This window comes from Rhinopithecus roxellana, chromosome 3 (assembly GCF_007565055.1).
Source record: "Rhinopithecus roxellana isolate Shanxi Qingling chromosome 3, ASM756505v1, whole genome shotgun sequence".
NCBI classification, from domain to species: domain Eukaryota; kingdom Metazoa; phylum Chordata; class Mammalia; order Primates; family Cercopithecidae; genus Rhinopithecus; species Rhinopithecus roxellana.
The window spans coordinates 178,418,755-178,432,347 of record NC_044551.1 but is presented as its reverse complement, the minus strand read 5'-3'; the positions used below and the strand labels follow the sequence as shown (position 1 = coordinate 178,432,347).

Below are 13,593 nucleotides of genomic sequence, written 5' to 3'. Positions count from 1 at the left end.
AGTACAGGAAAGAGTTAATTTGCCTCCATATCAAGGAGTGAATATGATGAACAACTGGATGAATATTTGAGGGATATTGTGGGTGATAGTTGAGGGGATCAGATCAGCAATTAAATAGGTTTCTCATGGACAAAGGCTAAATATCATAATTACTATATTACCAAACCAAGGAGTAGGATGGGGCATTAGTTAAGGAGAGCCAGCTTCCATACACAAAGGTCAGACTCTTTTGATGATTTAACAAGCATTCTTATTACATGGGTTCTTTCCTATCCATGCACATTTAAGAAGAGATGATGAGATACCACGGTGAAACCCCATCTCTACTGAAAAATACAAAAAACTACCGGTGGGCGCCTGTAGTCCCAGCTACTCGGGAGGCTGAAGCAGGAGAATGGCGTCAACCCGGGAGGCGGAGCTTGCAGTGAGCGGAGATCCGGCCACTGCACTCCAACCTGGGCGACAGAGCGAGACTCCGTCTCAAAAAAAAAAAAAAAAAAAAAAAGAAGAGATGATGAGAATTTTGTGTATCTCCTTATGTATTTCATGAACAAATCAAATGTCCCAGAATGTTTCAATGCAAATCAAATCCCAAGCAACATCTTTTGGCAGTTTTTAATTTTTGTTAATGATTTCAAATTTCCTGAAAATGAGCCGTGTACATCTCTCAAAATAAAGAAAATAATCAGCAAGGGATTCACAGTTTCTGGTGAGACCTACAGGTTTCTTCTTATACTAATTTTTCTTCGAAAATGGTATTTTGTATTCTAAGCCATTCGGTAAATGAAAACAGTCCTTATATGATTTAGTACTCATTTGATTGCACTCTAGGCCTCTATATGAGTACTATTTTATATACTTAGCAAAAGCAAATGAATCTCAACTATCTATGAATTAATTATAATTAGTGACCGATTTAATGTTTTCTTTTACATTCCTTTTTATATGTATTCATCTGAAACAAACATTATTCTAGGCATGCAATACACAATTATTAGTTCAAGTTGAAATGATTCTGTATAAAATTGGTCTCATATTTATTCATTCAGAAAATAAGCAGGGAGAGAATGCATATTTTATAAAACTTCAGTAATTTCTGTACCAGATATCCCTTAAGTAAAATAAGATTTGACCCTTTCAAAATTGCTTAATGAATCGATATTACATATAATATCTTTCTAAACTTCTGCAGATTTTTTTTTCCTTTTTTTGAAGCCTTTGAACATAAGCTTTGTCACAGATCCTGCATTTGAATGTTGAAAATATGATTGTGTTTTGATTGGCTTGGTGCATCTTTATGATAGAAGCCACGTATTCTGAGCAAAGTCATGCCAACATTTGACAGATTATTGTGGAAATCTCTGGATGAAAGAGAGGGTGAGTTAAATTAATTAAAATGCTGTCCTAAAGAGTGGAAACTCCAAGATTCCATTTAACAATAATAAGACACTTTTTTGAACAGAAGTGGTTTTGGAGTGAATAAAACATATTATAAAAAAATCAAGGTGTGCTATTTTAAGTTTATTCTACGCATATCTTTTCATTACTCTTTGGCTGCCCATAATTTCTTTATGATGTTGGTCAGGATCACCAAAGACTATGCTCTGCTCATTCATCTCTAACATACACTCGACAGTTCTCTAATCTATTTGTCATAACCACAGTGGACCTTCAGATCCTGAGGGAGGCTTCAGGAGCCTCTGGATGTTTTGAAATATTTTTCTCCTAGCCCTTTCCTCCTAAGATCCAACTTGGCTAGCTTGAGGATATCAATGAATTTCAAATAGCATTTGTGATGAGGCCACTTGCTCCACTGTGCAAATTTGCCATGAAAAGCAAATAAAATGTGACCTCCTTCTCCTTCCTCCGGAGCCTGAGGACCACATCCACAGCACAGTGGTAGGTTCTCCACAGCACACTGGTCAAACACTTTCCTCAGGATAAAGAAAGTGAGGTGCATTGAACAACCATAACTTTAGTAGAGAGACTTCTTTACGTAAGGAAGAGTTGTATTTTAGGCTGCTCGAATTTAACAGCCTCACTGTTCTTAAGTGACGTTTGATGTGTCTTTCTGAAGTTTAATAGTAGATGGCAAAATTGCATGGGTTGGCTTGCAGCTTACATTTGAATACACCTTCCTTAGCATGTGACACAGGTCCTTAAACAGCATTAGTGCCCAGTCACAATCATGCAGAATTCATAAACACATAGGACATCTGTGTTCTTTGTTCACCACCAGTATCGCCTAGGAAAGGGCTGTTCTGTAGAAAATAATGTGAGCCACATGTGTTATTTTAAATTTTTAGTAGGCATATGATAAATAATGAGAGAGAGGAAAGCTGGTGAAATTAATTGTATTAATATATTTTATTTAACCTGGGATACCAAACCTTATCTTTTTAATGTATAACCAAAGTAAATATGTTATTGAGATATTTTGCATTTTTTATACTAAATCTGTCAAATCTGGTATGTAATCTATACTTGCAGTGCATGTCATTGCAGTATACTCACATTTCAAATGCTCACCAGTCACATGTAGCTGGTGGCTACTGTATCACACAGTGCAGACCTGGAGCTTGAAGTGGTATCACATACATAATCATCACTTAACTAAATATTTCTCAAATAAACGAGTGAATAATATTAGTTGACTGGTTTTGGTATATACAGACCAAGTAATAATTTTCTGTTATAAAATTATTTTATTGTGGGTCCAAATGCCTCATTATAAAATTTCTGTAGTAAGTAATATAGAGATCTTTTATTCAGACTTAGAATATTTCTTTCTGGAATAAGGCTGAAGTTCTAAAACAGTTATATGAACAGTAGAATGCAAAATGGCTTGAGTATTCTGAAATTCATTTGTTTGAACTCATCATTTCATTTTCTTCTGCTGTGTGGAATGAAACTCATATGCTCGTATTTTTATGTCTGTGAAATCTGTATTTTTATTCATTAGAAAGAAGTCAATTAATTTGCATTTACTAATCTCCCATTCCTCACATTGTAATATCATTCTCTTTGTATCTAAAGGGAAAATTGTTAATATTTCTTTTAAGCCTATAAACTTAATTTCCATTAAGGGAGCTGGTAGTTTGAATGAAGATAACAACATCTTGCAAGTTTTATTCCTATTGTCTGGATTTTTATAGGTTTTTCTATATCGCTTTCATTTGTGGCATTTGTGTAAGATATGTAGTCTGGTGTTTGCTTAATTTTTCTGATTTATATGTTTAGTGGTAGCAAAGTTCATCTAAATGATGCAAATTAAAGAATCTCCCAATTTTTCCCCAAATGTCAATAATGTTTAATTATTTTAAATTGCTCATCTGATACTACTTTTAAATAAGGTATTTGAATATCTCAAATTTTCTACAAATATTAAATGGAAAGTTAAAATAATTTGATTGAATCAAAAGGGGACCCAGATTAACTGGCATCAATAATCTAGAAAGTACATTTCCAATAGACAAAAAGCTTTGAAATAAAAATCAATGTATAGCATAGTCCTACTTATACACAATTTTGTCTATTCCAGGTGAATTTATTTATAGAGAGATGTCTAGAAGGATGCTCGCCAAAGTGTAAGCAGTGGTTATCATTGGCTGATGTGGTTTTGAATGATGTCTACTTACTTTTTATTTAGCTGAACCATTTAGATAGTTTTATAATGATGCTAAAAAATATTCAAAAATAAGCTTGAAAATACAGATCAGATCGCATTGTTGTCACAGAAAATTTGGCATGTGATCTGTAACAGAAATTTCTATTTCAGAACAACTATAAATTTGAGTTTGCCTAGTTCTGTCATTTAATTAATAAGGTATTTAATTTCAATCAACGTATAATCTTTATCTGATACATCTTAATGTAGATGAAAACCTAGTAAATAACATTTGTTAAATGTACTGTCTTAAAGCATGCACCATTTGTTATTGAATATTTGATGAGTGAAACATACCAGTCAAAAAATCTTTCTCATTTATTCATTTTACAAATATTTATTTATTTATTTATTTATTTATTTATTTATTGAGATGGAGTCTTGCTCTGTTGCCCAGGCTGGAGTGCAGTGACACGATCTCAGCTCACTGCAAGCTCCGCCTCCCGGGTTCACACAATTTTCCTGCCTCAGCCTCCCAAGTAACTGTGACTACAGGCACCCACCACCGCACCTGGTTAATTTTTGTGTGTGTGTGTGTGTGTGTGTTTTTAGTAGAGATGGGGTTTCATTGTGTTAGCCAGGATGGTCTCGATCTCCTGACCTCCTGATTTGCCTGTCTTGGGCTCCCAAAGTGCTGGGATTACAGGCATGAACCATCGCACCCAGCCTCATTTGACAAATATTTATGATGCAAATAACAAAATATGGTGTGAGTCTGATAGTTTGGAAAGTTGTGGATTTTTATGTGACTCTATTTCATTAATCATAATAAATATTAATAATAGTTACTTTTTATTATGTGCCATTGTGTTAAGTGAATAATCTATATAATCTTTACCACAACCCTTTGAGTTAGATATTATTATTATTGTTATTATCCCTATCTTGGCCAGGAGGAATCCAAGGAACACAGAGGATTATAACTTGTCTAGGATCATATGACTGTTAAGTGTTTCTGTCAAGTGTGAAGACCAGGCAGTTGAACTGTAGCACCTGGTGATTCAATCATTACACTGTACCCAGTGTTCTACTGTACACAGATCGTGCTTGGTTTGTCTTTGATATTTTAGCAGCAGGCTTTTAAATGTTTTACATTTATAATTACATTACATAGAATAACTAAGCACCTAACATTTTTATATTGCCTAAAATGGACAGTCATCTTATTAGTTTTGTTACTATAGGTAATTCTTAACTTATCTTTAGACTAAATTGGTGATCTAGCTGAGACAAGTATCTGACCCTACCACAGGTTCCTCTGCACGCAGGTCCCAGATGAAGTTCAGTGACTTGGCCAAGGCTTCACAGTTAGTCAGTGGGAAGACACACAAGTCCTATGTGCTTCTATTTGTCAGACATTATTATTTTATACATTTGTACTATTCCTAATTATAAAAGTAATTTTTTAAATTCAACCCATTGGTGGAACTCCTTCAAAATATTCTTACAATTTTATTTAGTAATAGAATTGTTAAATTGTGGCTCTTAATAGCATTACAAACTAATATTCAAGAGAGATTAAAGGATCAGAACTGCACAAGTGAGTAAACAGACTTGATTATAAGGACACCTAATTATTCCAAGGTAGGATATAATTAAGTGCTAAAGCTGTGTGATATAAAGACAATAAAGGCTGCAGTGTTTCTAAGGAGGGAATCAAAGAACCATATTCCTTTGCTGGGCTCTGCTTGCCAAGTTGAAGACTTGAAAAGTAAAACAAAACACAGCAAGTTTACACAAGGTCTTATGGTTTTGTCTAGTCTTGTCAATTTGTCTTTTAAAGACACATAATCTTGATTAGTCAATCCTATACCTACCATTCTTATATAATCATATACCGAGGTAACGTATTAATAATAAGGAAACTAGCTTAAAAAGGAAAGCAAAAATAGATGGTAATTATCCTTTGTTGTGTGCCAGAAGCATCTTCTTTTGATATTACTCAATTTTGTGGTAGGCACTGGCTCCCCATTTTACAGATAAGAAGATTGTGGCTCAGAGGATTGAAGGGACATTGAATGAGGTTGTGTTTATTAGTGAAGGAGATCATCCAAATCCTAGAGTGCTATGGTTTTAATTCCATTCTCCCCACTGCATTTTGACGAATCGCTCCCCGCCACCCCCCAAGTCGTCTGGAAGATCAGGATACTAGCACTCACGCTTTTATTCCAGATTGTCAGGTGTCTTTGTGGAGGGCAGAAGGGCTTCTCAGAGTGGTTGGGAAGATACAGCCATCAGTCTTAAATTGCTGCTTGACCTTGTAAGGAGGGTGTCTAAGAATATAGTATGCAGCTGTGGCTGGACAGAGGCACTCAAGATGGGCTCAGGCAAGCTGGCGCTTCCCAGCTCATTAGAGAATCCTACACACTGCCTTGGACAGGCCAGACAAGGCGGGGCTCGTTGTGTTGACATGTGGAGGAATACATTTAGCATCCAAGATGAGAATGACTTGAGCAAAACAGAGAAATTAGAGCTAATTGTTTTCAATTATTGTCACTCCCTGTTTTTCAACCTCTCTTTTTTCTTCCACTTCATCACTGCCCCAGTTTTACTTGCCAGAGGAGGAGGAACTTAATGAGTCACTTAATGATGTCTTGGTGAGGTTTAGTTTGATGTGTTGCCTTTTTTTGGCCTTGGTTGGTGGGGAGGGCAGGGAATTGCTTTGTACAAAGGCATCAGTCATTAGGAGGTGAACCCAACACGTCTGTTGATGAAGTTGAGACATGTAGCCTTGGAATGGTGGTAACAACAGTGACAAGGACAGCAGACATGTATTGGAGGAGTATTATGTGCTGAGCACTGTGCCACATGCTTTCATGGAATTTTATATTTTATCTTTGCAACACTTCTATGAAATAGGGGCTATTATATTCCAGTTTTCAGATGATTAAACTTATTTGCTCAGAGCAAGTTGTGTTGGGATCACTGGGACCTTCCTGTTATATGATATACCCCACATGCTATTGACAATGGTATTAGCCAGTAAATATTTAAATTTAAAAGTCAGCAAAATCATGCTTAAGTTGCATGGATGAGCAAACTGTACATTTTAAGATGAAATAAATTATTTGTAAATCTGAAGAGCAAACATAAGGTATGTATATTGCTAGAAAGATGCGTCTGAACTATTCTCTCATTCTAATACTGTGTATTTCTGCATTTGTAGTATAAACTGCATCAACTTTGAAGGATAACAAATAGATATTCCATAATTGTGATAATGTATCTTAATAGTAATAGTGTGCCATAGTCAGAGTGACTTAACTAATCAATATGTTTTATACCATATTTTACATTCCTCTATTGAAAGATGTTCTTCAAGAGATAAGGAGTGCAATTTAGTTCATTTAGCTCCTAATTCCAACTTTCCTACATTTTAAAGATGTGTGGTATTCATTTGCATTTTTGGGGGTTTGCTTTATGTGCTCATTTGGGTCTTACCTACTTTCTTTTTCATTTTAACAGTTACATCCAGCTTTTTCTTGCCTAAGCGGTCTGGGGCTTGCTTCGTCATTTGGCTTTGCTGTGGAGCACTCCTGTAAAGCTAGCTGAATTATACATCGAAGATCCACCCTTTTGGTGAGTGGAATCATAGCTACAATTTTGTGTTTTGCTCTGCCTCAAGTTGTGTTTGCTTTGTTGATCAAAGTGCTTTCATAGAGGGTGCAAAATTAGGCCTTTCCAGCTCTGTGCAGAAAAGGATTTTCTTTTTCTTGTGGACAAAAGTAATTTGTACTGCCATTTTCTGTCTTTGAAATTTGCTATTGTCTCTCCCCCTCCCAGCCCAATTGAATGACTTTACAATTCTTTAGTTACACATCTGCCTCTTTTCTACCTGGATAGATCCCCCTGTGACTCCCCGCACCTCACCCCACCAAATAATTTGGTCACCACACTTTTCTTATTAGCTATCTGCACATAGAAATAAAACGTGCTGGTTGTGATTAGCTAGGTTACATAGCATCACATCGTAGAGTGCAAAGGCCTTTTGGATGGAAAAACTTGGCCCTCTTAATCTGTTAAATGTTGTTAATCTATACAGGCCATAAGACAGCAAGCAAAGAGAAAATCATTAAGCTTTTCTCATGTTCCCGGTTAAATCATTTCTGCTTTTATGGCCCCTGAACTGGTGTTCTCCATATATTTCGACGTCATCTGGTCCTCTATATCAAATGTTTCTCTCAAGTTCTTTCTTAAGATACCTACAACCACTTTTCTCTGGTCCTCTGCTGTTTAGAGCTTGCTTTTATCTTTTCACAGATCAAATCCTGCCAAGATGGCTCATTTTTGGGTGGAACAACTAAAGGCTTCTATAAGGACCATTAATGCACATGCAATTTTAATTTGAAGTCGGGACATCTGACTAAGCTAGAACATCAGCTACACCATATTTTTAGTAAATTGAGTATATATAGAGACTTTATGGTTAAGGATAAGGTGTAAGAGGAGATATTAAAAACTCATAAGTAATTAGACAAACCGTGGAAAATAGATCTGGATTAAATCATTTTTCTTCTTCTTCTCCTTTTTTTTTTAACTCTTGATTCCTAGCAGAAGTTTTTCTGCGAAAATGAGACATTAGTGAAGACTACGTCTTAGGCGGTTGAGGAAGTAGACACGGTGTAAGGACAGGGTGAAGACATGATCATGATGGAGGTGTTCATAGTACAATAATCAGCCTGTTTGAAACAGTCACTTTAGAAAGTACATAAGGAGCAGATTCCTGAATGGGAATCTCATGAAGCTGTGGTGACGATTAAATGAGATGATGCAATAAACTACCTAGCCCAGTATTTAGACAAATAGTTAGGGATAAACGAACGTTGACAGCAGTTCTAGCTCCATTTTGCTGGCGAAGAAACTGAAGTCCAAGCAACATGTTTGAAATCTACCTGTCTACCATAGCTAATTTTTCACATTCTTTTTGCTAGCTCCATACGTTTTCATGGATGTGTGACCTGCACAGGGAGAATCTTCCATTAAAGTGGTAGCAGTTCTGTTAGGATTGTGTTGCGTTTTCCTTCTGATACAGGCATTCAATTTAATAAGCAGTGCTCAGTACACCTTACCTTTCTCTGAAGAATAGTTGTTCCCAGTGTCTTGGAGGCCAGCTTCAAATTGGCTGTGCAACCCTGCCCTGGTTAGAAGGCAAGGTGAATAGTTCACAGACCAGGTGCCATTCTTTCCTGGAAATATCCCCTGGTGCCACTTGCTGTTGTAGAAGCTTGGGTCTGTTTTTGCTATTGTTCTTAAGGAACTCTGACCAAGTGGTTAGGACATCCATTATAAATGCCGAGTTGTCAATTTTGGAAGAAATAGGAAGGCGTATGGTGAAACAGACACAAGACTCTGGCATATCCTATGCTAACCCATCTGTCCTCTCCCAGCAAGTAACAGACCAGAAAACTACAGATTTAGAGAGAGAGAGAGTTTCATGGGGGAGAACTTGGTAGAATGGAGCCTGCCATGGCAAATGAAGCCTTTGTTGAGGCTTCTTAGAGGGTTTCCCCATTATATACAACAATCATCCCCTATTTTTCTCTTTGTGGTTCATCATCCTAACCTCATCATCTAATTTAATCTTCTAACTCAGTTTTCTGGTAAAATGTAACAAGATGGTTTTTTGGTACATGGTGATTGGGAAAGTAGGCAGAGGATGGTAAGGAATGGCATGGGGATGCGGGAAGAAAAAGGAAAGGCTACATGGTTCTGGGAACTTCCTTAAGAATAAAAGCAAACCTCAGAATCTCAAGTTTAGAAGATGAAAGCTTGAACAACTTACTGAGTTCTCAGGTGTTTTACAGTGACCTGGCTAACAAGCTGGCCTGCACATTCATTCAATTCTTTCATAACGTGTTGCCGTCATGTGATTAGGGCAGTATTTTCATAATTCACTATTGCAACCAAAAATGTTTCAAATTATGGCTAAATAACAAGCCAGTCATTGATGCAAGGCCTGGCTTGCAGAAAACTACGACCAACTTTTAGAAAAACTTCCTCGTGCTAACTGCCGGCATTACATTTCATTGAACCTGTTTTCAAGAAATACCCACCTACTTGCAAAAGGACCCTGCAAGGCTTTTGCCCTCTGCTGCTCATTTAGAGTGTCATTCTGAGCCCTAGTAGAATAAATGAGAATAGCTTTGCCAGGCAATAAGGGGCTTTATAAACATAAGCCAATCTTTTCCCAGGTTTTCAGTTCCCAGACCACCGCTGGCTCTTTCCTTTTCATGTAAGCTTATGCCTGAAGTTTTAAATGCTATTCTCTTTGCTTTTTAAGAGGCAGTATCTAAGGTATACAGCTTTTCTGGCCAGGGATCTACCTTAAACATTTCCATATGGCTTCTCTTGCTTAATGAAGTTGTGTATAGAGTGGTTTTTATTCCATGTTGGATTCAGAGAAAACACTAGGTATAAATGTAGATCCTTATAGTTCTAGGGCAGTCGTACCTACTTTCAACCAGAATAGGATGAAATGCAAGAAGTGCTTCTTTCATCGTCACTAACAATATGATTTTTGTCATTTTTCACTGTTTAAAATGTGAAGGTAAAAGAGAAAGACAATGAAAAATCATAGGAAAAAATCTGAATACTTTTAAAGATTGCCTTTAATAAGAGTTAAACAAAGCACCTATTTTTCAGATATTATTAAAATGAAACCATACTTTAGGGAGAAGTTTGAAGAAAATCAAGAGACCTAAATAGGGAATATGTTTTAGGCAGTGCATCCTGCTGTGGCGTGATGTGTGGATTTAACTTCCTATCAGTAGAATACAAGCTGACATTTTCGCCTTTCTTCCTGTTTAAATGGTTCATACTAGTCGCTGTGTACTAAATATATAAGTGACCGAGTCTCTTTTAAGAAATAAGGTTAGCGCATTTTTCTCTAGTATAAAATCCATTTCCATATAAATACTTAAATTATTAGCATCCTGTTGAAAGTATTACACTGAGCTCTTTGTTCCTTTTTGTTTTTTTCAGCATAGAAACGCCCTTTAATACTCAACAGCTAACCTTTAAGATGAGTGCATTTTGAGTTGTTTGGTTTTTATCATTATTATTTATTTTTTTTTTTTGACAGAGTCTCACTCTCTGTTGCCCAGGCTGGAGAGCAATGGTGTGATCTCAGCTCACTGCAGCCTTCATTTCCTGGGTTCAAGTGATTCTCCTGCCTCAGCCTCCCAAGTAGCTGGGATTACAGGCATGCGCCACCATGCCCAGTTAATTTTTGTATTTTTAGTAGAGATGGGGTTTCACCATGTTGACCAGGCTGGTCTCGAACTCCCTACCTCAAGTCATCCATGTGCCTCAGCCTCCCAAAGTGCTAGGATTACAGGCATGAGCCACCATGCCTGGTCTGATCTGTTTTTTAAACTACACTATATGCCTGAGTTGCTTCTTAATATTGTGAGATTTACAACAGGTTTTCTTTAAATATTTCACGTTTCATCCCATCAAGTCATGTAGTACTACATATTTCACAAAATATTTTCTTGGAAATGTAAAGAATAAAATAGAACTTAGTGTAACTAGAACTAATATAGGATGCCTGTGGTGTTTAAATGTAACAATTATCATGAGAAAATGGAAAAAGGAACAGCTATTAAATATATGCCATATACCATTTTTAAACATTTTTTTCTTTTTAGCATAAGTTATGTTATTTAACCATCAAAAGTAAAGTCTTCTTTAATCCTGAAAGCTGAGCCCCCAATAGGTTAAATATCTTTCTCAAGTTTGTACAACTGGTGGGGAGGAAAACCATATTTTGTCATTCAGTCTGTTACTCCATATACTAATCTATTGTTTGGACTTTTTGGACAAGAAAATAATGAGATGATTCTAGAAAAAGACATACATTATCATAAAGAATATGATCAGATAAGAATTAATTACGTATTTTAAAATCATGCATTGTTTGTTTAAATTCCCATTGTCACTTATGCTGAAGTGAGAATAGTGTTCTCATTTACATTTGTCAACTACTATTGGGATGTAGATTTTGGTTTACAAACCTTTTAGTGTATGAATCAATAAGGTATTTCTAATACGAACTAAGAAAAATAATTATAAAACATCACTGAAAATTTTAGGTAGCTCATTTGGAAAACTGAGAGGGAATCTCTTTGAAGGGCTCACTTTACTAGCACAAAACAGTCATAAAAAAGGCAAAGTAGTCCTTAGGTGTTTGTTGTATCATTGGAACTATGCAAAGCAGGAGGAGCAAACAGAATAGAATTTGGGCAGAATCAAGCATTTTAACTAGGTGTTGAGAAAATATAAGAAAAATAAATTATAAATCTATTTTGACTAGAACACTAAAAGATAAAAAATTATTAGATGTTAATTTAATATAAATTAAATATAATTATATATAATATAAACGATAAGTAAGTCAAAGGATTATAGTTAAGGTCTTTGAGTGGGTATGTTTGTGTGTGTACATGCATACCATACTCAGGTCAATAGAACACAGGTTACAAAAGTGGGAATGTTGGGCCGGGTGCAGTGGTTCACACCTATAATCCCAGCATTTTGGGAGGCTAAGACAGGTGGTTCACCTGAGGTCGGGGGTTCGAGACCAGCCTGACCAACATGGAGAAACACTGTCTTCACTAAAAATACAAAATTAGCCAGGTGTGGTGGCACATGCCTGTAATCCCAGCTACTCGGGAGGCCAAAGGAGGAGAATCTCTTGAACCCGGGAAGCGGAGGTTGCGATGAACAGAGATCATGCCATTGCACTCCAGCCTAGGCAACAAGAACAAAACTCTGCCTCAAAAAGAAAAAAAAAAGAAAAATGAAAAAAAGTGGGCATGTTAATGAGTATGGGTATAATATTACAATCATATAGAGAAAGTAAATAAATACCATTATTTCTTGTTATTCACAACAGTAATGTTCCGTAAAGTCTCCATGAACACAGAATTAGCAAATACGGAACTATTGCTCCTCTGGGAAATAGAGTTTGGAAGTGGTAAATCTCTGGTCACAACATTTTCATCAACAAACCAACAGATCAATGCATAACCTTGCTTTTCGTGTGCTTCTGTTTAAAGACATCTTATTGAATATAAACTATTGATTTCTTAACATTGCAGTCATGGTCAATACACTACAACTTTTGCCTGAGCAAAGCTTCTCCAGCACAGCCTTTTTGTGCTTGGGATCTCTAGATAGCACTGCAGCACCATGCTTGGGGGCCATGTTAGACAGTGACATCACCAACAATACAAAATATGAAAAACGTGGGACTACCTAGAGAGGGAAAAAGACACTTGTTTGCAGTGTGAGAGCTGAAACGAGGCAGAACGTCACCTTGTTACCCCTCAACTGGAGCATGCATGATGGATTATTCAAATATTTTGGCCCTCTGCACATGTCCATCAATGACCAAGAAAATTCTATTAGTGTCTATTTTGGGGTTTCAAATAAATTTTAGTCCATGGGCAAATTCACAAATATGGAATCCACAAAGAGAATGTCTCTCTGTCTTTGTCTTTTTCTCTCTGTCTCCCTCTCTTTCTACATACATACATACATATGTATATATTTACACATACATATATATTTACACATGTATATTTATATATACGCATACATTTGTGTATATATAATTTTTTTATTTTTTGTTTTTTTGAGATGGAGTTTCCCTCTTGTTGCCCAGGCTGGAGTGCAATGGCGTGATCTCAACTCACTGCAACCTCCACCTCCCAGGTTCAAGCAATTCTCCTGCCTCAGCCTCCAGAGTAGCTGGGATTGTGGGCATGAGCCACCATGCCTGACTAATTTTGTACTTTCAATAGAGATGGGGTTTCTCCATATTGATCAGTCTGGTCTCGAACTTCCGACCTCAAGTGATCCACCGGCCTCGTCCTCCCAAAGTGTTGGAATTACAGGCATGAGCCGCCACACGTGGCCTAATA

The 13,593-nt window shown here is 36.6% G+C and overlaps 1 protein-coding gene across 1 annotated transcript in view; it reads left to right on the top strand.

Moving 5' to 3' along the window:
- TENM2 (teneurin transmembrane protein 2) overlaps positions 1 to 13,593 on the top strand; it is a 1,294,091-nt gene that overhangs the window by 86,814 nt on the left and 1,193,684 nt on the right. The window contains exon 2 of the mRNA XM_030927458.1: positions 7,133 to 7,246. The gene's annotated coding sequence lies outside the window, so the exon portion shown is untranslated. The remainder of the gene's footprint in view (positions 1 to 7,132; positions 7,247 to 13,593) is intronic.